The following is a 23,942-nucleotide window of genomic DNA, read 5'->3' as shown; positions in this document are numbered from 1 at the left end:
TTTTCGGTCTTGCACTGGTCGGTCTGGTCGGTCTTTTCGGTCTGGTCAGTCTGCCACTGGTCGGTCTGGCACTGGTCGGTCTGGTCAGTCTGGCACTGGTCGGTCTGGTCGGTCTGGCACTTGTCGGTCTGGTCAGTCCGGTCGGTCTGGTCACTCTGGCATTGGACAGTCTGGCACTAGTCGGTCTGGCACTGGTCGATCTGGTCGGTCGGGCACTTGTCGGTCTGGTCGGTCCGGTCGGTCTGGTCACTCTGGCATTGGGCAGTCTGGCACTGGTCGGTCTGGTCGGTCTGGCACTTGTCGGTCTGGTCGGTCCGGTCGGTCTGGTCACTCTGGCATTGGACAGTCTGGCACTAGTCGGTCTGACACTGGTCGATCTGGTTGGTCTGGCACTTGTCGGTCTGGTTGGTCCGGTCAATCTGGTCAGTCTGGTAGATCTCATCGGTCTGGTTGGTCTGGCAATGGTCGGTCTAGTCAATCTGTTTGGTCTGGTCAGTCTGGTCGGTGTGGTACTGGTCAGTCTGTTCGGTCTGGCAGTGGTCGGTCTGGTACTGGTCGGTCTGGTCGGTCTGGCACTGGTCGGTCTGGCACTGCTCGGTCTGGCACTGGTCGGTTTGGTCGGTGTGGCACTGGTCGGTCTGGTCAGTCTGGTCGGTCTGGTACTGGTCGGTCTGGTCGGTTTGGTCGGTCTGGTACGGGTCGGTCTGGTCGGTCTGGCACTGGTCGGTCTGGTCGGTTTGGTCGGTCTGGTACGGGTCGGTCTGGTCGGTCTGGCACTGGTCGGTCTGGCACTGGTCGATCTGGTCGGTCTGGTCAGTTGGCACTGGTCGGTCTGTTCGGTCTGGCACTAGTCGGTCTGGTCGGTCTTTTCGGTCTGGTCAGTCTGGCACTGGTTAGTCTGGTACTGGTCTGTCTGGTCAGTCTGGCACTGGTCGGTCTGGTCGGTCTGGCATTTGTCGGTCTGGTCGGTCTGGTCGGTCTGGTCAGTCTGGCATTGGACGGTCTGGCACTGGTCGGTCTGTTCAGTCTGATCGGTCGGGTCAGTCTGGCACAGGTCGGTCTGGTACTGGTCGGTCTGGTCGGTCCGGTCGGTCTGGTACTGGTCGGTCTGGTCGGGGTCTGGTCGGTCTGGTCGGTCTGTTCTGTCTGGCACTGGTCGGTCTGGTCGGGGTCTGGTCGGTCTGGTACTGGTCGGTCGGTCTGGTATTGGTCGGTCTGGTAGGGGTCTGGTCGGTCTGGTCAGTCTGGCACTGGTGGGTCTGGTCGGTCTGGTCGGTCTAGTCGGTTTGTCATTAGTCAATCTGGCACTGGTCGCTCTGGTCGGTCTGGCACTGGTCGGTCTGGTCGGTCTGGTCAGTCTGGCACTGGTGGGTCTGGTCGGTCTAGTCGGTCTAGTCGGTTTGTCATTAGTCAGTCTGGCACTGGTCGGTCTGGTCGGTCTGCTACTGGTCGGTCTGGTCGGTGTGGTCGGTCTGGTACTGCTCGGTGCGGTCAGTCTGGTCGGTCTGGCACTGGTCAGTCCGGTCGGTCTGGTACTGGTCGAACTGACATTAGTCGGTCTGGTTGGTCTTGTACTGGTTGGTCTGGTACTGGTTAGTCTGGTCGGTCTGGCACTGGTCGGTCTGGTCGGTCTGGTACTGGTTGGTCTGGTACTGGTCAGTCTGGTCGGTCTGGTCGGTCTGGTACTGGTCTGTCTGGTCGGTCTGGCATTGATCGGTTTGGTCGGTCTGGTAGGTCTGATCGGTCTGGCACTGGTCGGTCTAGTAAATGTGGTAGGTCTGGTCGGTTTGGTCAGTCTGGTACTGCTCAGTGTGGTCGGTCTGGCACTGGTCGGTTTGGGATGCGTAGGTCTGGTACTGGTCGGTCTGGCACTGGTCGGTCTGGTCGGTCTGGTCGGTCTGGTACTGGTCTGTCTGGTCGGTCTGGCATTGATTGGTTTGGTCGGTCTGGTAGGTCTGATCGGTCTGGCACTGGTCGGTCTAGTCAATGTGGTAGGTCTGGTCGGTTTGGTCAGTCTGGTACTGCTCAGTGCAGTCGGTCTGGCACTGGTCGGTCAGGGATGCGTAGGTCTGGTACTGGTTGGTCTGGCACTGCTCGGTCTGATCGGTCTGGCACTAGTCAGTCTGGTCGGTCTGGCACTGGTCGGTCTGGTTGGTCTGGTTGGTCTGGCACTGGTCGGTCTGGTCGGTTTGGCACTGGTCGGTCTGGCACTGGTCGGTCTGGTCGGTCTGGCACTGGTCAGTCTGGTCGATCTGGCACTGGTCGGTCTGGGATGCGTAGGTCTGGTACTGGTCGGTCTGGTATTGGTCGGTCTGGTTGGTCTGGTTGGTCTGGCACTGGTCGGTCTGGTCGGTCTGGCACTGGTCGGTCTGGCACTGGTCGGTCTGGTCGGTCTGGCACTGGTCGGTCTGCCACTGGCCGGTCTGGCACTGCTCGGTCTGGTCGATCTGGCACTAGTCAGTCTGGTCGGTCTGGCACTGGTCGGTCTGGTCGGTCTGGCACTGGTCAGTCTGGTCGGTCCGGACTGGTCGGTCTGATCGGTCTTGCACTGGTCGATCTGGTTGGTCTGGTCGTTCTGGTTGGTCTGGTCGGTCTGGTCAGTCTGGTCAGTCTGTTCGGACTGATCGGTCTGGTGCTGGGCGGTCTGGCACTGCTCGGTCTGGCACTGGTCGGTCTGGTCGGCCTGGTCAGTTTGGTCGATCTGACACTGGTCGGTCTGTTCGGTCTGGCACTGGTCGGTCTGGCACTGGTCAGTCTGGTCAGTCTGGTCGGTCCGGCACTGGTCGGTCTGGTCGGTCCGGGACTGGTCGGTCTGGTCGGTTTGGTCGGTCTGGTACGGTTCGGTCTGGTCAGTCTGGCACTGGTTGGTCTGGTTGGTTTGGTCGGTCTGGTATGGGTCGGTCTGGTCGGTCTGGCACTGGTCGGTCTGGTTGGTTTGGTCGGTCTGGTATGGGTCGGTCTGGTCGGTCTGGCACTGGTCGGTCTGGCACTGGTCGATCTGGTCGGTCTGGTCAGTTGGCACTGGTCGGTCTGTTCGGTCTTGCACTGGTCGGTCTTTTCGGCCTGGTCAGTCTGGCACTGGTCGGTCTGGTCGGTCTGGCACTTTTCGGTCTGGTCGCTCCGGTCGGTCTGGTCAGTCTGGAATTGGACGGTCTGGCACTAGTCGGTCTGGCACTGGTCGATCAGGTTGGTCTGGCACTTGTCGGTCTGGTCGGTCCAGTCGGTCCGGTCAGTCTGGTAGATCTGATCGGTCTGGTCGGTCTGGAACTGGTCGGTCTGGCACTGGTCGATCTGGTCGGTCTGGTCAGTTGGCACTGGTCGGTCTTTTCGGTCTTGCACTGGTCGGTCTGGTCGGTCTTTTCGGTCTGGTCAGTCTGCCACTGGTCGGTCTGGCACTGGTCGGTCTGGTCAGTCTGGCACTGGTCGGTCTGGTCGGTCTGGCACTGGTCGGTCTGGTCAGTCCGGTCGGTCTGGTCACTCTGGCATTGGACAGTCTGGCACTAGTCGGTCTGGCACTGGTCGATCTGGTCGGTCGGGCACTTGTCGGTCTGGTCGGTCCGGTCGGTCTGGTCACTCTGGCATTGGGCAGTCTGGCACTGGTCGGTCTGGTCGGTCTGGCACTTGTCGGTCTGGTCGGTCCGGTCGGTCTGGTCACTCTGGCATTGGACAGTCTGGCACTAGTCGGTCTGACACTGGTCGATCTGGTTGGTCTGGCACTTGTCGGTCTGGTTGGTCCGGTCAATCTGGTCAGTCTGGTAGATCTCATCGGTCTGGTTGGTCTGGCAATGGTCGGTCTAGTCAATCTGTTTGGTCTGGTCAGTCTGGTCGGTGTGGTACTGGTCAGTCTGTTCGGTCTGGCAGTGGTCGGTCTGGTACTGGTCGGTCTGGTCGGTCTGGCACTGGTCGGTCTGGCACAGGTCAGTCAGGTCAGTCTGATCGGTCTGGCACTGGTAAGTCTGGCACTGCTCGGTCTGGCACTGGTCGGTTTGGTCGGTGTGGCACTGGTCGGTCTGGTCAGTCTGGTCGGTCTGGTACTGGTTGGTCTGGTCGGTCTGGCACTGGTCGGTCTGGTCGGTTTGGTCGGTCTGGTACGGGTCGGTCTGGTCGGTCTGGTTGGTCTGGCACTGGTCGGTCTGGCACTGGTCGGTCTTGTCAGTCTGGTCGGTCTGGCACTGGTCGGTCTGGTCGGTGTGGCACTGGTCGGTCTGGTCAGCCTGGTCGGTCTGGTACTGGTTGGTCAGGTCGGTCTGGTACTGGTCGGTCTGGTCGGTTTGGTCGGTCTGGTACGGGTCGGTCTGGTCGGTCTGGCACTGGTCGGTCTGGTCGGTTTGGTCGGTCTGGTACGGGTCGGTCTGGTCGGTCTGGCACTGGTCGGTCTGGCACTGGTCGATCTGGTCGGTCTGGTCAGTTGGCACTGGTCGGTCTGTTCGGTCTGGCACTAGTCGGTCTGGTCGGTCTTTTCGGTCTGGTCAGTCTGGCACTGGTTAGTCTGGTACTGGTCTGTCTGGTCAGTCTGGCACTGGTCGGTCTGGTCGGTCTGGCATTTGTCGGTCTGGTCGGTCTGGTCGGTCTGGTCAGTCTGGCATTGGACGGTCTGGCACTGGTCGGTCTGGCACTGGTCGATCTGGTTGGTCTGGCACTTGTCGGTCTGGTCGGTCCGGTCGGTCTGGTCAGTCTGGTAGGTCTGATCGGTCTGGTCGGTCTGGCACTGGTCGGTCTAGTCAATCTGGTCGGTCTGGTCAGTCTGGTCAGTGTGGTACTGGTCAGTCTGGTCGGTCTGGCACTGGTCGGTCTGGTACTGATCGGTCTGGTCGGTCTGGCACTGGTAAGTCTGGCACTGGTAAGTCTGGCACTGCTCGGTCTGGCACTGGTTGGTCTGGTACTGGTCGGTCTGGCACTGGTCTGTCTGGTCAGTCCGGTCGGTCTGGTCAGCCTGGCACTGGTCAGTCTGGTCGGTCTGGTTGGTCTTGCACTGGTTGGTCTGGTCGGTCGGGTCAGTCTGGCACTGTTCGGTCTGGCACTGGTCGGTCTGTTCGATCTGGTTGCTCTGGGACTGGTCGGTCTGGTCGGTCAGGCACTGGTCAGTCTGGTCGATCTGATCGGTCTGGTCAGTCTGGCACTGGTCGGTCTGGCACTGGTCAGTCTGTTCGGTCTGGTTGGTCTGGAACTGGTCAGTCTAGTCGGTCTGGTTGGTCTGGTTGATCTGGCACTGATCAGTCTGGTCGATCTGGTCGGTCTGGTTGGTCTGGCACTGGTCAGTCTGGTCAGTCTGGTTGATCTGGCACTGGTCAGTCTGGTCGGTCTGGTACTGGTCAGTCTGGTCGGGGTCTGGTCGGTCTGGTCATTTTGGCACTGTTCAGTCTGGCACTGGTCGGTCTGGTCGGTCTGGTACTGGTCGGTCTGGTCAATCTGGTAGGTCTGGTCAGTCTGGTCGGTCTGACACTGGTCGGTCTAGTCAATCTGGTAGGTCTGGTCAGTCTGGTCGGTCTGGCACTGGTCGGTCTGGTACTGGTCGGTCTGGCACTGATCAGTCAGATCAGTCTGGTCGGTCTGGTCGGTCTGGTACTGGTCGGTCTGGCACTGGTCAGTCAGGTCAGTCTGGTCGGTCTGGCACTGGTAAGTCTGGCACTGCTCGGTGTGGCATTGGTCGGTCTGCTACTGGTCGGTCTGGCACTGGTCGGTCTGGCACTGGTCGGTCTGGTCGGTCTGGTCAGTCTGCCATTGGACGGTCTGGCACTGGTCAATCTGGCACTGATTGGTCTGGTCAGTATGTTCGGTCTCGTACTAGTCGGTCTGGTCGATTTGGTGGGTCTGGCATTGGTGGGTCTGGTACTGGTTGATCTGGTCAATCTGGTCGGTCAGGTTGGTCTGGCACTGGTCAGTCTGGTCGGTCTGGCACTGGTCGGTCTGGTAGGTCTGGTTGGTCTGGTCGTTCTGGTTGGTCTGGTCGGTCTGGTCAGTCTGGTCAGTCTGTTCGGACTGATCGGTCTGGTGCTGGGCGGTCTGGCACTGCTCGGTCTGGCACTGGTCGGTCTGGTCGGCCTGGTCAGTTTGGTCGATCTGACACTGGTCGGTCTGTTCGGTCTGGCACTGGTCGGTCTGGCACTGGTCAGTCTGGTCAGTCTGGTCGGTCCGGCACTGGTCGGTCTGGTCGGTCCGGGACTGGTCGGTCTGGTCGGTTTGGTCGGTCTGGTACGGTTCGGTCTGGTCAGTCTGGCACTGGTTGGTCTGGTTGGTTTGGTCGGTCTGGTATGGGTCGGTCTGGTCGGTCTGGCACTGGTCGGTCTGGTTGGTTTGGTCGGTCTGGTATGGGTCGGTCTGGTCGGTCTGGCACTGGTCGGTCTGGCACTGGTCGATCTGGTCGGTCTGGTCAGTTGGCACTGGTCGGTCTGTTCGGTCTTGCACTGGTCGGTCTTTTCGGCCTGGTCAGTCTGGCACTGGTCGGTCTGGTCGGTCTGGCACTTTTCGGTCTGGTCGCTCCGGTCGGTCTGGTCAGTCTGGAATTGGACGGTCTGGCACTAGTCGGTCTGGCACTGGTCGATCAGGTTGGTCTGGCACTTGTCGGTCTGGTCGGTCCAGTCGGTCCGGTCAGTCTGGTAGATCTGATCGGTCTGGTCGGTCTGGAACTGGTCGGTCTGGCACTGGTCGATCTGGTCGGTCTGGTCAGTTGGCACTGGTCGGTCTTTTCGGTCTTGCACTGGTCGGTCTGGTCGGTCTTTTCGGTCTGGTCAGTCTGCCACTGGTCGGTCTGGCACTGGTCGGTCTGGTCAGTCTGGCACTGGTCGGTCTGGTCGGTCTGGCACTGGTCGGTCTGGTCAGTCCGGTCGGTCTGGTCACTCTGGCATTGGACAGTCTGGCACTAGTCGGTCTGGCACTGGTCGATCTGGTCGGTCGGGCACTTGTCGGTCTGGTCGGTCCGGTCGGTCTGGTCACTCTGGCATTGGGCAGTCTGGCACTGGTCGGTCTGGTCGGTCTGGCACTTGTCGGTCTGGTCGGTCCGGTCGGTCTGGTCACTCTGGCATTGGACAGTCTGGCACTAGTCGGTCTGACACTGGTCGATCTGGTTGGTCTGGCACTTGTCGGTCTGGTTGGTCCGGTCAATCTGGTCAGTCTGGTAGATCTCATCGGTCTGGTTGGTCTGGCAATGGTCGGTCTAGTCAATCTGTTTGGTCTGGTCAGTCTGGTCGGTGTGGTACTGGTCAGTCTGTTCGGTCTGGCAGTGGTCGGTCTGGTACTGGTCGGTCTGGTCGGTCTGGCACTGGTCGGTCTGGCACAGGTCAGTCAGGTCAGTCTGATCGGTCTGGCACTGGTAAGTCTGGCACTGCTCGGTCTGGCACTGGTCGGTTTGGTCGGTGTGGCACTGGTCGGTCTGGTCAGTCTGGTCGGTCTGGTACTGGTTGGTCTGGTCGGTCTGGCACTGGTCGGTCTGGTCGGTTTGGTCGGTCTGGTACGGGTCGGTCTGGTCGGTCTGGTTGGTCTGGCACTGGTCGGTCTGGCACTGGTCGGTCTTGTCAGTCTGGTCGGTCTGGCACTGGTCGGTCTGGTCGGTGTGGCACTGGTCGGTCTGGTCAGCCTGGTCGGTCTGGTACTGGTTGGTCAGGTCGGTCTGGTACTGGTCGGTCTGGTCGGTTTGGTCGGTCTGGTACGGGTCGGTCTGGTCGGTCTGGCACTGGTCGGTCTGGTCGGTTTGGTCGGTCTGGTACGGGTCGGTCTGGTCGGTCTGGCACTGGTCGGTCTGGCACTGGTCGATCTGGTCGGTCTGGTCAGTTGGCACTGGTCGGTCTGTTCGGTCTGGCACTAGTCGGTCTGGTCGGTCTTTTCGGTCTGGTCAGTCTGGCACTGGTTAGTCTGGTACTGGTCTGTCTGGTCAGTCTGGCACTGGTCGGTCTGGTCGGTCTGGCATTTGTCGGTCTGGTCGGTCTGGTCGGTCTGGTCAGTCTGGCATTGGACGGTCTGGCACTGGTCGGTCTGGCACTGGTCGATCTGGTTGGTCTGGCACTTGTCGGTCTGGTCGGTCCGGTCGGTCTGGTCAGTCTGGTAGGTCTGATCGGTCTGGTCGGTCTGGCACTGGTCGGTCTAGTCAATCTGGTCGGTCTGGTCAGTCTGGTCAGTGTGGTACTGGTCAGTCTGGTCGGTCTGGCACTGGTCGGTCTGGTACTGATCGGTCTGGTCGGTCTGGCACTGGTAAGTCTGGCACTGGTAAGTCTGGCACTGCTCGGTCTGGCACTGGTTGGTCTGGTACTGGTCGGTCTGGCACTGGTCTGTCTGGTCAGTCCGGTCGGTCTGGTCAGCCTGGCACTGGTCAGTCTGGTCGGTCTGGTTGGTCTTGCACTGGTTGGTCTGGTCGGTCGGGTCAGTCTGGCACTGTTCGGTCTGGCACTGGTCGGTCTGTTCGATCTGGTTGCTCTGGGACTGGTCGGTCTGGTCGGTCAGGCACTGGTCAGTCTGGTCGATCTGATCGGTCTGGTCAGTCTGGCACTGGTCGGTCTGGCACTGGTCAGTCTGTTCGGTCTGGTTGGTCTGGAACTGGTCAGTCTAGTCGGTCTGGTTGGTCTGGTTGATCTGGCACTGATCAGTCTGGTCGATCTGGTCGGTCTGGTTGGTCTGGCACTGGTCAGTCTGGTCAGTCTGGTTGATCTGGCACTGGTCAGTCTGGTCGGTCTGGTACTGGTCAGTCTGGTCGGGGTCTGGTCGGTCTGGTCATTTTGGCACTGTTCAGTCTGGCACTGGTCGGTCTGGTCGGTCTGGTACTGGTCGGTCTGGTCAATCTGGTAGGTCTGGTCAGTCTGGTCGGTCTGACACTGGTCGGTCTAGTCAATCTGGTAGGTCTGGTCAGTCTGGTCGGTCTGGCACTGGTCGGTCTGGTACTGGTCGGTCTGGCACTGATCAGTCAGATCAGTCTGGTCGGTCTGGTCGGTCTGGTACTGGTCGGTCTGGCACTGGTCAGTCAGGTCAGTCTGGTCGGTCTGGCACTGGTAAGTCTGGCACTGCTCGGTGTGGCATTGGTCGGTCTGCTACTGGTCGGTCTGGCACTGGTCGGTCTGGCACTGGTCGGTCTGGTCGGTCTGGTCAGTCTGCCATTGGACGGTCTGGCACTGGTCAATCTGGCACTGATTGGTCTGGTCAGTATGTTCGGTCTCGTACTAGTCGGTCTGGTCGATTTGGTGGGTCTGGCATTGGTGGGTCTGGTACTGGTTGATCTGGTCAATCTGGTCGGTCAGGTTGGTCTGGCACTGGTCAGTCTGGTCGGTCTGGCACTGGTCGGTCTGGTAGGTCTGGTCGGTCCGGTTGGTCTGGTACTGGTCGGTCTGGTCAATCTGGTAGGTCTGGTCAGTCTGACACTGGTCGGTCTAGTCAATCTGGTAGGTCTGGTCAGTCTGGTCGGTCTGGCACTGGTCAGTCTGGTACTGGTCGGTCTGGCACTGGTCAGTCAGATCAGTCTGGTCGGTCTGGTACTGGTCGGTCTGGCACTGGTCAGTCAGGTCAGTCTGGTCGGTCTGGCACTGGTAAGTCTGGCACTGCTCGGTCTGGCACTGGTCGGTCTGCTACTGGTCGGTCTGACACTGGTCGGTCTGGCACTGGTCGGTCTGGTCGGCCTGGCACTGGTCGGTTTGGTTGGTCTGGTCAGTCTGGTCGGCCTGGCACTGGTCAGTCTGGTCGGTCTGGTTGGTCTGGGACTTGTCGGTCTGGTTGATCTGGCACTGGTCAGTCTGGTCGGTCTGGTCGGTCCGGTTGATATGGCACTGGTCAGTCTGGTCGGTCGGGTTGGTCTGGCACTTGTAAGGTTCAAAAATCCATGGCCGCATTTGAAACACCGTAAGGACAAGAAAACTAACATGGGGTCATTCCATACACTAAATGAACATTTTTGGCCAAGTAAAAGCAGGCTGGGAAAACGTGTGGGCGGATACAGACATTGTGGAGTCTGGCTCACAAGCGAGACCGAGGCACTGGCCAATGGGGGAAAAGTGCATTCTGGCAGGCCAATCAGGGGTCAAGTCGGGCCTGAAGTGGGGAAATCTTCAACCAATAAGGACTCCCCGGCCCAGTTTGAAAATGACTTCCCGCCCCCCCCCCCAAATCAAACTACGAATGTGAGCCATTATCTACCTAATTAATATGGACAATAGCTCTGAATCAAAACTATGAATCACTGCAGGAATGGCCCACTGACTCCCAGGACTATAACAAAGGACCCACAGGCTTCCCAGCACCAATGTGCACTGAAACAATACCCTGGTCCTCACACTTGCATGTACCTGTGACATCTATGACACAAAGATTAGTGGGAAAGCGGGTTGTGTAGAGGACAGAGAGAGGCTGCAAAGAGATTTGGATAGGTTAAGCGAATGGGTTAAGGTTTGGCAGATGGAACACAATGTCGGAAAGTGTGAGGTCATCCATCTTGGGGAAAAAAAACAGTAAAAGGGAATATTATTTGAATGGGGAGAAATTACAACATGCTGAGGTGCAGAGGGACCTGGGGGTCCTTGTGCATGAATCCCAAAAAGTTAGTTTGCAGGTGCAGCAGGTAATCAGGAAGGTGAATGGAATGTTGGCCTTCATTGCGAGAGGGATGGAGTACAAAAGCAGGGAGGTCCTTCTGCAACTGTATAGAGTATTGGTAAGGCCGCACCTGGAGTACTGTGTGCAGTTTTTGTCACCTTACTTAAGGAAGGATATACTGGCTTTGGAGAGGGTACAGAGACGATTCACTAGGCTGATTCCAGATATGAGGGGGTTACCTTATGATGATAGATTGAGCAGACTGGGTCTTTATTTGTTGGAGTTCAGAAGGATGAGGGGTGATCTTATAGAAACATTTAAAATCATGAAAAGGATAGACAAGATAAAGGCAGCGAGGTTGTTTCCACTGGTAGGGGAGACTAGAACTAGGGGGCACAGCCTCAAAATATGGGGGAGCCAACTTAAAACCGAGTTGAGAAGGAATTTCTTCTCCCAGAGGGTTGTGAATCTGTGGAATTCTCTGCCCAAGGAAGCAGTTGAGGCTAGCTCATTGAAGGTATTCAAGTCACAGATAGATAGATTTTTAACCAATAAGGGAATTAAGAGTTACGGGGAGAGGGCGGGTAAGTGGAGCTGAGTCCACGGCCAGATCAGCCATGATCTTATTGAATGGCGGAGCAGGCGCGAGGGGCTAGATGGCCTACTCCTGTTCCTAATTCTTATGTTCTTATGTTCTTATTAATGTTGGGGAGGTCCAGAGCCAGGGGTCGCAGTCTCGGGATGGGGGGTGGGCCATTTGGGACCGAGATGGGGGGGGGGGGGCTTCTTCTCCCAGAGAGTGGTGGACCTGTGGAATTCTCTACCACAGAGAGTTGTTTAGGCCAGTTCACTAAGTATATTCAAAAAGGAGTTAGATGTTGTCCTTACTACTAGGGGGATCAAGGGGTATGGCGAGAAAGCAGGAATGGGGTACTGAAGTTGCAGGTTCAGCCATGAACTCATTGAATGGCGGTGCAGGCTCGAAGGGCCAAATGGCCTACTCCTGCACCTATTTTCTATGTTTCTATGTTTCTATGTTTCTATGTCCTCCGTGCTTGTTTACCTATCCTAATGCTTCAATGTGGCATCTGAGAATCTATTGCATCATTTGGACTACTACAGCTATTTTCTTTAATCTGGGATGTTTCCTTGTTTTCTGCACCCAGAGTGCGCCTCCCCTTTAAGTGACATCAAAATGCCCAATTTCCCACCCTCGCCCCTGACAAGTGTGCAGCCAATGATAAGTATGCATTGTGCTGGCTGCAAATCTGTATCATTTTAATGAGGTCCCAACACAAAGTTACCATGGTCCCTGGGACCTTGTGAACAGGCGCATGCAGCACAGACCCTGCCCCTTACGTGCCCATTTTCAGGCATGATTGAATAATTCATATTATTGGCATGGGAGATGGCAATGTTACAATAGTACAGCAGGAGATCCCTGCCTCCAAATAGGGTTAAGGCACATTGTTGAAGAGACTATAGGAGTTTTACTATCTATTTCTACCTCATCTGTGTGATTTTCGCTGCCCATCGGTGGACAAAGTGGAAAATTGTTTCATTCTACACACCTTACCTTACCTTAATCAGTAAAACAAAGTCACCAAAAAATATAATTAAAGAAAGAAACCAGCCATTGGCCATTCATTCCTCTTGGGTACGGGAGTCCATCATTTACTTCTTACACAGCATACAAATACCAGTGATGGAGCACCACCATTGTATCAAACAACAGTGATCATATTAGAAGGGCTTGGCTGAAATCTGAATGTGGCAACTTTTTATATTGAGAATTGAGATTCATGTCTTCTATAATACCTCCGCCGCCCCACCCCCACCCCCACCCCCGCCTCCGTCCGTCGTTTCCTTGATCCCTTTCCAACTCAGGCCCTGACAACTCAAATACACTTCCTCTGGATTAACACTGTCAAAAACAAAGCCATCCCTGTCAGACACTTTACATCTTAGCCCTGCTTCTAGACTGTTCCCCAGTTACTTGCTCATGAACATGAAGTCTCTGGAATGGGCACACGTTAATTGTTTCTTCATCTCCCTCAGCTTCATGAATCTGATGATGCACAACTTCTATGTTCTGTTTGAGCTTGAGCTGAGCTGCAAGCCTCATATCCTATCTTTCAACAGGATTACCAATGCTCATCTCTGCTACTTTGCCCACTTACATCCATACCTCACCCTCACTGTTGTTGAAACAATCATCCAGGCCTTTGTCACCTCCAAGCTGATTTCTCCAATACTCTCCTCACTAATCCCCTGAGTTCCATCGACATAAACATACAATTCATCCAAAACTCTACTGCCTGCATGCTATTACATACTAACTTCTGCTCAATTATCTCCCCACTTTCAAAATGCCTCCTCAAAACCTATCTCTTCGACAATGTCTTTGGTCACCTCCCCCAATTGTTCTTGTAACTTCTGTTCATCATCTGTTTCCTCCTCTCCCTTTTGTGAAGCATTTTAGGATTGTTTATTGCATCAGGGGTGCTATAAAATTAAAGTTTTCTTGTACTTCATACTGTACACATATTTACATATATTTACTACAGATGGTTATTTCCTATTTTATGTCTTATAATGGGAAAATGAACAATTTTAATAAACTCGAGGTGAAATAATGAATTTAGTTCAATCAGAACTTATTGGGATATTTTTATTTACTAATGGCCCTGAGAAAGTATTGTGAACTGAGGCTTTACTCTTATCCTGAATCAGTAACATTTTAAAAAGCAGCAGAAATAACAGACTTCAGGAAACAGAGTCCACTGTTTTGCTTACCTTGAATTCTTCCCGCAAAACAAATAAATGTTATCAGTGTCAAATACTTCACATCCATGACCACACCCTGATTCGATTTTACCACTGTAATTACATTTTATTAATGTTAGGAGACTCTGTATTTGTTAAAAGCAAAGAAATGTAATAACATCTAGAACTGCTATTTATACATGTAAAACTAGATAGAATTACACAGAATTTACAGCAGAGAAACAGCTCATTTGGCCCAACTGGTTTATGGCGGTGCTATGCTCCACATGAGTTCCCACCTACTCAGATCTCACCCTATCACTATATCTTTCTATTACTTTCTCCCACGTGTACTTATCTAGCTTCCCCTTAAATGCATTTATGCTATTTGCCTCAACTACTCCATGTGATTGCAAGTTCCACATTCTAACCATTCCCTGGATAAAGATGTTTCTCCTAAATTCCTTATTGGATTCATTCGTGAATATTTAATATTTATAATCCTTAGTTTTGGACTCCCCATGTGGACATAAAAGGGTCAAATTTGCCCCTTCCCTTAAGGCCTGTTACCGCTGATTTGGCCGCATAGCGGAGTTGAATGGCCGCCGTTTTTCGTCAATTCGCAGCCATTTTGAAAAATGCCCTCCTACGGTATCCCGGCAGTGACCCGATCCCCTCCACTACCGCTCCGCTGCTGCTGATCCATCCTAAGTGTGTCATCAAAGCTTGTTCCACCGATGTGCCCCCCCCTCCCCCGAACGTGAAATTCCGCGCTGGAAATTTTGCTCCCACTATTCGGTGCCACCGACAGCTTTTTCTGTCAGTGCACTGTGCTTGCAGTGCTTGTAAAATGGTGGTGTGGCTGCCATTAAAGGGGAGGACCATTTAATTTTTTTATGTTGGCCGATTGCCATGTCGGGCCAACAATTATGCCCCCAGGTTCGGCTGGGCCGCCAACAGGCAGCCTGGCACCCCGTGTTGGGTGCCAGGCCACTGGCCCAGCCAAAACCCTCCCCAGATGCCCAGTGGATCTAATTTAAAGAATCGCAGAGCTCACAGCGGCTCTCCCCTTTAAGTGAAGGGGAGAGACGTGGTGCCACGCCAGCATGATGACATCATCAGCGCTATGTTGATGAGTGACAGCGGCAGGCACTCCGCCCACCCTCCACTTCCGCCCCTCTACTTACCGAACTTCCGCTCACCGCCGCAATTCCGCCCCCATTATAACCGATTTCCGGGCCGCTCAAAACAAAAGCCAAAGAGCGGAATTTCATGCAAGAGGCCACCACATCTACCGCTGCGCTAAAAACAGACAAAACATGGTAGGTGTGCTGCATTTTTAGCGGGGGGCGGATTTCAGCCCCAAAGAGTGGTTTATTTGGGAATTTGGAAAGAGTGGGAATTTCTGGTATGTATTGGATAAGTAGAAATTATAAAAAATGAAATTTAGTTTAACATTTTGATTTAAACTTAGAACTTTAAAACTGTAGTTAAAAGAAGTTGCCTGCCAGTGGCAGTTAATTGTCAGTCAGCTGCAAGTGTTATTCTTGAATAGGTGTTAATTACAGGTGATCGGGAGCTGAGTCAACACTTGTAAATTGGGTGTAGCTGTTAAGAGTATATGGAGCCAAAATTGCTCTCTTCTTTAAGAGCCGGACTCACCGCTCAGTCAACATGGAGTCAGCGACATTTCTGAAATTGCCCTCCGTTTATTTTCAGGCAGTGCTTGTCACTCCACCGTCCGTGTGGCCACCCCATATGGCACGCGCTGACCCACTACTGACCGACGGCAACCCCTTTCCGCCCCACGTGGGAAATTGCCCCTGGGAAATTGACCCGCAGGGAGTGGATCGGCCACCGCTCGGTGCCCCCGACAGCTTTCCCCTGTGGGAAGCTGCCAGTGGCTGGGTGGCGCGCCTGCCCTTAAATGGGAGGGCGCTCGGCCGTGGCCGCCATTTTATGTTAACTGTCGGCTGACTCCAAGGTCAGCCCGACAATGACAGTCATGGGTTTGGTCGGGCTGCCTGTTCCGGGCCACTGCCCCAGCTGAAACCCTCCCTGTTGGCGCAGTGTGTGCCACTAATGTGGCTGCAGAGTTCACTGCGGCCATCCCCTTTAACTGAAGGTGAGGGACATTGTGACATGTCGGCGCGATGTGGCATGTCCGCGTCGCGCTGACAGCATCAGCATGGTGCTGATGACTCCGACCAACGTCTACCCCGATCCAAGGGCACATCCGCCCCGCAGCCACCATGAAACCGCCCCGACTGAAATAAAAAGTTAAAGAGCTGAATATTGCTCAAATCTCTGCCCCATGGATTGGGGCAGAGTAAAAAACTAAAAAAAACTATAGTTGTATCACTTTTTAGCCGGGTGGCAATTTCGACCCCTATAAGTCAACAGTTTTTCAGAGCAGAGAGTGGTCTGCACAGAGTGGACGTAAAGAGTGGATTATTTGGGAATTTGGAAAGAGTGGGAATTCGGGGAAGGAGTTGTAGCTTTTTGCCCACACTATTTGTAGTGCTTTGTATTACAGGTAGATATTTAATTTCATTACCGATTACGTAATCCAGATCAATTAAGAAATCAAGTAACTAAACTGTAAACTAAGTTACTTAAATACAAATTTAAATTTAATTACAGTTAATTAAATAGAACAAGGTCATATAAGGATGGCAGGGCAGGTGGTGTGCCGCAATTGCAGCATGTGGGAGTTTGGGGAGAGCATTGTGATCCCGGACAACTATGTTTGCAATAAGTGCCTGCATCTTGAGGAACCTCACCTCAGAGTTGTTGAGCTGGAATAGGAGGTGCAGATATTGTGGGGCATCAGGGAGGGGGAGATTACCTGGACACTTTGATTTATAATGGGGAATAAGGAAATGGCAGAAAAATTAAACAAAAGCAGCAGTCATATTTGACAAATTTGCTGCAATTGATTGAGGATGTAACAAACAGGGTAGATAAAGGGGAACCAGTGGATGTGGTGTATTTGGACTTCCAGAAGGCATTTGACAAAGTGCCACATAAAAGGTTACTGCCCAAGATAAAAGTTCATGGGGTTGGGGGTAATATATTAGCATGGATAGAGGATTGGCTAACTAACAGAAAATAGAGAGTCGGGATAAATGGGTCATTCTCTGCTTGGCAACCAGTAACTAGTGGGGTGCCGCAGGGATCAGTGCTGGGACCCCAACTATTTACACTCTATATTAACGACTTGGAAGAAGGGACTGAGTGTAACATAGGCAAGTTTGCTGATGATACAAAGATGGGAGGAAAAGCAATGTGTGAGGTGGACACAAAAATCTGCAAAAGGACATAGACAGGCTAAGTGAATAGACAAAAATTTGGCAGATGGAGTATAATGTTGGAATTTTCCAACAGCAGAATAGCAGAACAGCAAACCAGTGGATGTGGTATATTTGGATTTTCAGAAGGCATTCGATAAGGTGCCACACAAGAGGTTATTGAACAAAGTTAGGGCTCGTGGGATTGGGGGTAATATACTAGCATGGATTGAGGATTGGTTAACGGACAGAAAACAGAGAGTAGAAATAAACAGGTCATTTTCAGTTTGGCAGGCTGTAACTAGTGGGGTGCCGCAAGGATCGGTGCTTGGGCCCCAGCGATTCACAATCTATATCAATGATTTGGATGAGGGGACCAAATGTAATATATCCAAGTTTGTTGATGATACAAAGCTAGGTGGGAATGTAAGTTGTGAGGAGGATGCAAAGAGACTTCAAGGGGATATAGACAGACTAAGTGAGTAGGAAAGAACATGGCAAATGGAACTTAATGTGGAGAAATGTGAAGTTGTCCACTTTGGTCGGAAAAATAGAAAAGTAGAGTATTTTTTAAATGGTGCAAGATTGCGAAATGTTGATGTTCAGAAGGACCTGGGTGTCCTTGTACACGAATCACTGAAAGTTAACATGTAGGTACAGCAAGCAATTCAGAAAGCAAGCGGTACGTTGGCCTTTATTACAAGAGGATTTGAGTATAAGAGTAAAAACGTCTTACTGCAATTATATAGGGCCCTGGTGAGACCAAGTATTGTGTGCAGTTTTGGTTTCCTTACCTAAGGATGGATAGACTTGCCATTGAGGGAATGCATCAAAGGTCGAACACCAGACTGATTCCTGGGAAGGGCGGTATTGTCATATGAGGAGAGATTGAGTAGACTAGACCTAGAGGGATGGAGTACAAAAGCAGGGAGGTCCTGCTGCAACTGTACAGGGTATTGGTGAGGCCGCACCTGGAGTACTGCGTGCAGTTTTGGTCACCTTACTTAAGGAAGAATATACTAGCTTTGGAGGGGGTACAGAGACGATTCACTAGGCTGATTCCCGAGATGAGGGGGTTACCTTATGATGATAGATTGAGTAGACTGGGTCTTTACTCGTTGGAGTTCAGAAGGATGAGGGGTGATCTTATAGAAACATTTAAAATAATGAAAGGGATAGACAAGATAGAGGCAGAGAGTTGGTTCCACTGGTCGAGGAGACTAGAACTAGGGGGTCAGCCTCAAAATACGGGGGAGCCAATTTAAAACAGAGTTGAGAAGGAATTTCTTCTCCCAGAGTGTTGTGAATCTGTGGAATTCTCTGCCCAGGGAAGCAGTTGAGGCTAGCTCATTGAATGTATTCAAATCACAGATAGATAGATTTTTAACCAATAAGGGAATTAAGGGTTATGGGGAGCGGGCCGGTAAGTGGAGCTGAGTCCACGGCCAGATCACCCATGATCTTTTTGAATGGCGGAGCAGGCTCGAGGGGCTAGATGGCCTACTCCTGTTCCTGATTCTTATGTTCTTATGTTCTTATCTCATTGAAACATACAAAATTCTTACAGGGCTTGACAGGGTAGATGTAGGGAAGATGTTTCCTCTTGCTTAGGTGTCTAGAACCAGGGGTCACAGTCTCAGAATAAGCGGTCGGCCATCTAGGACTGAGATGAGGAGAAACTTCTTCACTCAGAGGGTGGTGCATCTTTGGAAATCTGTACCCCAGTGGGCTGTGGAGGATCAGTTTTTGAGTATATTCAAGACAGAGATCTTGGAGACTGGTCACCAGTGGTGCCCCACAGGGATCAATGTTGGAACTGTTGCTTTTTACTATTTTTATTAATGATCTGGATTCAGGGGTTGGCGGCACAATTTGCAAATTTGCAGATGATACCAAGATCTGTGCGAGGGGTAGAACTATAGAAGAGGCTCGTCTGATTCAGGCAGATCTTAATGTGTTGGGAGACTGGGCTCATGACTGGAAAATGATGTACAACTTAGATAAGTGCAGTGTTATGCTTGTGGGCAGGGCAAATGCTCAACATTCACACACCCTCTAGGGAAAGGCATTAAAGATGATGGAGATAGAAAGAGATTTGGGCATTCTAGTGCATACATCCTTAAAGGTACACAAGCAATGCTGTGCAGCGATAGCTAGAGCAAATAGCGTGTTGGGGTATGTCCATAGGACAAATGAGTGTAAGATGAGACGTACTGTTTTGCCCTTGTACAAGACCTTAGTCAGGTCGCACTTGGAATATTGTGCCCAGTTTTGTTCTCCTCACATGATAGGTGATATTGAGGCTCTGGAAAGGATGCAGAAGAGGGCCACTAGACTAATTCCAAATCTAAAGCATCTTAGTTATCAAGATAGGCTAAAAGAGATGGGACTCTTTACCTTAGAGCAGCGTAGACTTAGGGGGGATATAATTGAGCTTTATAAGATAATGAAGGGAATAGAAAGTGTTCCAGATGACTGTCTATTTCAACTAAAAAGGTTAGGCAGGGCCAGGGGCACAACTTTAAGTTGTATAAGGCTAAATCTAAGTTAGATGTCACGAGGTGGTTCTTTTCACAGAGAATAGCAGACCTCTGGAACAAGCTGCCCTTTCATTTGGTGGATGCAGATTCACTGAACTCCTTTAAGCAAAAGCTGGATTTGTTTCTCGCTGTAGCAGAGATGAACTTTTGCAGAAGGTAGGTACTGCAGGGAATTTAATGGCCAGAGTGATCTCCTGGACTAATTTTGATCGCTTAGATGGGTCGGAGAGGAATTTCCCAGATTTTTTTCCCCCAAATTGACCTGGGTTTTTGTAATCTGTTTTTGCCTCTCCCATGAGATCACATGGTTTCGGGTAAGGTGGAGTGTATAAGTTGTGATACACAAAGTATCGCAATTGTGTGGGACAGGCTCGATGGACCAGATGGTCTTTACCTGTCCGTCATTGTTCGTATGTTTGTATGTTCGTGGATCGATGGATTTTTGGATATTAAGGGAATCAAGGGATATGGGGATAGTGCAAGAAAGTGGAGTTGAGATAGATCAGCCATGATCTCATTGAATGGCAGAGCAGGCTCAAGGCGCCGGATGGCCTGTTCCTGCTCCTAATTCTTATGCTCTTATCAACCCCTTTTTAATTTTAAAGGGTTCTATTAGGTCACCTCTCAGCCTTCTCTTTTCTAGAACAAACAGCCCAGCCTGTTCAGCTTTCCTGATCGTTAAACCTCTCAATTCTGGTATCAGCCTTGGAAATCCTTTTTGCACCCTCTCCAGTGTCTCGATATACTTTTTGTAATATGGAGAAGAGAACTGGTCACAGTATTTGAAGTGTGATCTAGCCAAGGTGCTATACAAGTTTAACACAACTTCTCTGCTTTTCAATTCTATTCCTCTAGAAATGAACCTCGATGGTTTGTTTGCATTTTTTTATGGCCTTGTTAACCTGCATTACTACTTTTAATGATTTGCGAATCTGTAGCTCTGTATCCCTTTGCTCCTCTACCCCATTTAGACCCGATTTTCCAAGGAGCATGTGGCCTCCTTAATCCTCCTAACAAAATACATCCCCTCACACTTATCTATTTTGAAATTAATTTGCTATTTACATGCCCATTTTGCATAGCCATAAGGAAACAATAACATAAATTGTTTAACATTACACAGGAGACTCACTCAACACAACGGTTAGTAGCATGAAAAGCCAATCTTTATTCCAGATACTTCTATCATATTGCAGTTTTAGTGCTGCACTCATGTCATTCCAAAGGAAATGTAGCACAAACAATGGTGTGATCAATTCGCTCTTAACTGGTGCAGATGCAGAATTATTAATCCAACAATAACAACAACTTGCATTTATACAGCACCTTTAAAATAGTAAAACATTGCAAGGCACTTCACAGGAACATTATCAAACAAAATTTGACACCATAGAGATTGATCTTCTCTGAGCCACACTGAGCCACATACGGAGATAAATATATAAAGAACAAGAGGATAACTAAAGAAAGAGTAGGGCCTATTAGAGTCCAAAAAGGTAACCTATGTGTTGAGGTGGAAGATGTAGGTATGGTTCTTAATGAATACTTTGGGTCTGACTTCAAAAAAGAGAGCGATGATGCAGACACTATAGTTAAGGAGGATGAGTGTGAAATATTAGATGAGATAAACATAGTGAAAGAGGAAATATTAAGTGGTTTAGTATCCTTGAAAGTAGATAAATCACCAGGCGTGGATGAAATGTATTCCAGGCTGTTAAGAGAAGCAAGGGAGGAAATAGCGGCGGCTCTGACCATTATTTTCCATTCCGCTCTGGTTACAGGTGTGGTGCTGGAGGACTGGAGGACTGCTAACACTGTACCATTGTTTAAAAAGGGAGACATGGACAGACCAAGTAATTACAGGCCAGTCAGCCTAACCTCGGTGGTTTGAAAATTATTGGAAAAAATTCTGAAGGACAGTATAAATTGTCACTTAGAAAAGGCACTGATTAATCAAAGACAGTCAGCATGGATTTGATAAAATTTTTTGAGGAGGTAACAAGAGGGCAGTCATTATTTGATGTAGTCTACATGGATTTTAGCAAGGCTTTTAACAAGGCAGACCAGTCACGAAAGTAAAAGCCCATGGGATAAAGTTGGATCCAAAATTATCTCAGTGGCAGAAAGCAAAGGGTAATGGTTGACGGGTGTTTTTGTGACTGAAAGACTGTTTCCAGTGGGTTCTGCAGGGCTCAGTACGAGGTCCCTTGCTTTGCGTGGTTTCTATCAATGATTTAGACTTCAATGTAGGGGGCATTATTACGTTTGCAGATGATACAAAAATTGGCCATGTGGTTGACAATGAAGAAGAAAGCTGTAGACTGCAACAAGATATTAATGGACTGGTCAGGTGTGCAGAAAAGTGGCAAATGGAATTCAATTTGGAGAAGTGCGTGGTAATGCATATGGGGAGGGCTAACAAGATAAGGGAATACACAATAAATGGTAGGATAATGAGAAGTGTAGAGCAACAGAGGGGCCTTGGAGTGCATTTCCACAGATCCCTAAAGGTTACAGGACAGGTCAATAAGGTGGTTAAGAAGTCGGGATGCTTTCCTTTATTAGCTGAGGCTTAGAACATAGAGCAGGGAGGTTATGCTTGAATTGTATAATACACTAGTTAGGCCATAGCTAGAGTATTGCATACAGTTCTGGTCACCACATTACAGGAAAGATGTGATTGCACTAGAGAGGGTACAGAGGAGAGTTATGAGGATGTTGCCTGGACTTTGAGGATTTTAACTGAGGAAAGATTGGATAGGCTGGGGTTGTTTTCTTTGGAACAGAGGGGACTGAGGGGAGAATTAATTGAGGTGTATAAAATTATGAGGAGCCTAGATAGAGTGGATAGGAAGGAATTATTTCCCTTAGCAGAGAAGTCAATTACCAAGGGACATAGATTTAAAGTAATTGGTAGAAGGATTAGAGAGGAGTTGAGGAGAACTTATTTTATTTAGAGGGTGGTGAGGGTCTGGAACTCACTGCCAAAAGGGTGGTAGAGGCAGAAACCCTCATCGCATTTAAAAAAATACTTGGATGTGCACGTAAAGTGCCGTAACCGACAGGGCTACGGATCAAGAGCTGAAAAGTGGGATAAGGCTGGATAACTCGTTTTTCAGCTGGCACATGCACAATAGGCTGAATGGCTTCCTTCTATGCAATAAATGTCTATGATTTCTTTGATTCTATGAGATATTAGGATAGGTGACTAAAAGCTAGGTCAAAGAGGTAGGTTTTAAGGAGAGTCTTAAAGGAGGAGAGGTAGTGATGCAAATATGTTTAGGGAAGGAATTCCTGAGCTTAGGGCCTAGGCAGTAAAAGGCACCAATGTTATTGGCTCTATTGTATCATATTGGGTGAACACAATGCTCCAAAATCCTATGCACATTATAGCATCACATTATGTATCAATGCTGCTACTTATATTAACTCATCAGTGCCTGTATGAATTCTTGGGTTATAGAATTATCCAGCACAGAAGGAAACCATTTGGCCTATTTGACTTATGAAGACTTATGAAGATAGGACCTATACTTATTGGAGTTCAGAAGAATGAGAGGTGATCTTATTGAAACATATAAGATAATGAGGGGATTCGACAAGGTGGATGCAGAGAGGATATTTCCAATCATAGGTGAAACCTAAACTAGGGAGCATAGTCTCAGAATAAGGGGCCGCCCATTTAAAACTGAGATGAGGAGGAATTTCTTCTCTCAGAGGGTTGTAAACCTGTGGAATTCTCTGCCCCGAGCTTTGGAGGCTGGGTCATTAAATATATTTAAGGCAGAGATAGACAGATTTTTGAGCGATAAGGGAATAAAGGGTTATGGGGAGCGGGCAGGGAAATGGAGATGAGTCCATGATCAGATCAGCCATGATCTTATTAAATGGCAGAGCAGGCTTGAGGGGCCAAATGGCCTACTCCTGCTCCTATTTCTTATGTTTATGTTCTTCACCTGGAGCTTCCTACTCTAATCTCATTCCATAGAGCTTTTTCCATTTGCTTTATATTTCTCCTTTTCAAACATTAACTAATTCCCTTAAAATGATGTTATCATCTCCGCTGCAATAGCCACTTGCAGTATTAACCCGATGTGTCAACATTTTCTTCTAACCTCCTCTTTCATTCTTCTGATAATTCTGAGTCTACAATGGTTACAGCAGAAAAGGAGGCCATTCAGCCCATTGAGCCCATGCCGGCAATGTGTCTATGCTCCCTTGTTACCAATTGGCTAGCCAGCGAAAGCATTCTTTCACTATTCATCCTTTGAAAACTTGCAAATAAGCTTCAATTTTTCAATCATTTTTTTACAGCTACAATCTTGCTTTCTTGGTATCATTCTAGCGAACCTTCACTGTATTCTTTTTATGATGGCGGACCTAGAATTGCACAAAATATTCCAAATGTGATCCAACCAATGTTTTGAATGAACCAAAAAAATCATCTCTACCTCACCACGAACACACTCGGCCCCACCTTTGCTTCAGTGTTGTCAGATTACTTGTCCAACATTCAGTCCCGGATGAGCTGCGATTGTTCAGAGTTACTACAAAAATTTATTATATGTACTTAAGTAAAAGATTAAGGCCCAGAAATTTGGGGATTTAGCGCTGGCTGTTAAGCAGAAAAAATGGCGGCCAACTTGCTTGCACCTGCTTCCAGCGGGTCCTGCGCGGCTGCCATTTTGGGCAGGTTGGCAACGGTGCCAGTGCCTGCTTTCACTGTAGAAATGGAAATGAGGCAGATCATGAAATCGATGAGTGTGCAATGATGATCTGATGCACGATCTGCCATTTTGGACATCGCCGCTCCACTTACTGCCCTCTCTTAATCATGACT

This window comes from Pristiophorus japonicus, chromosome 10 (assembly GCF_044704955.1).
Source record: "Pristiophorus japonicus isolate sPriJap1 chromosome 10, sPriJap1.hap1, whole genome shotgun sequence".
Lineage (NCBI taxonomy): Eukaryota > Metazoa > Chordata > Chondrichthyes > Pristiophoridae > Pristiophorus > Pristiophorus japonicus.
The sequence above is the reverse complement of the archived record's forward strand: the minus strand, read 5'-3'. Positions refer to the sequence as shown.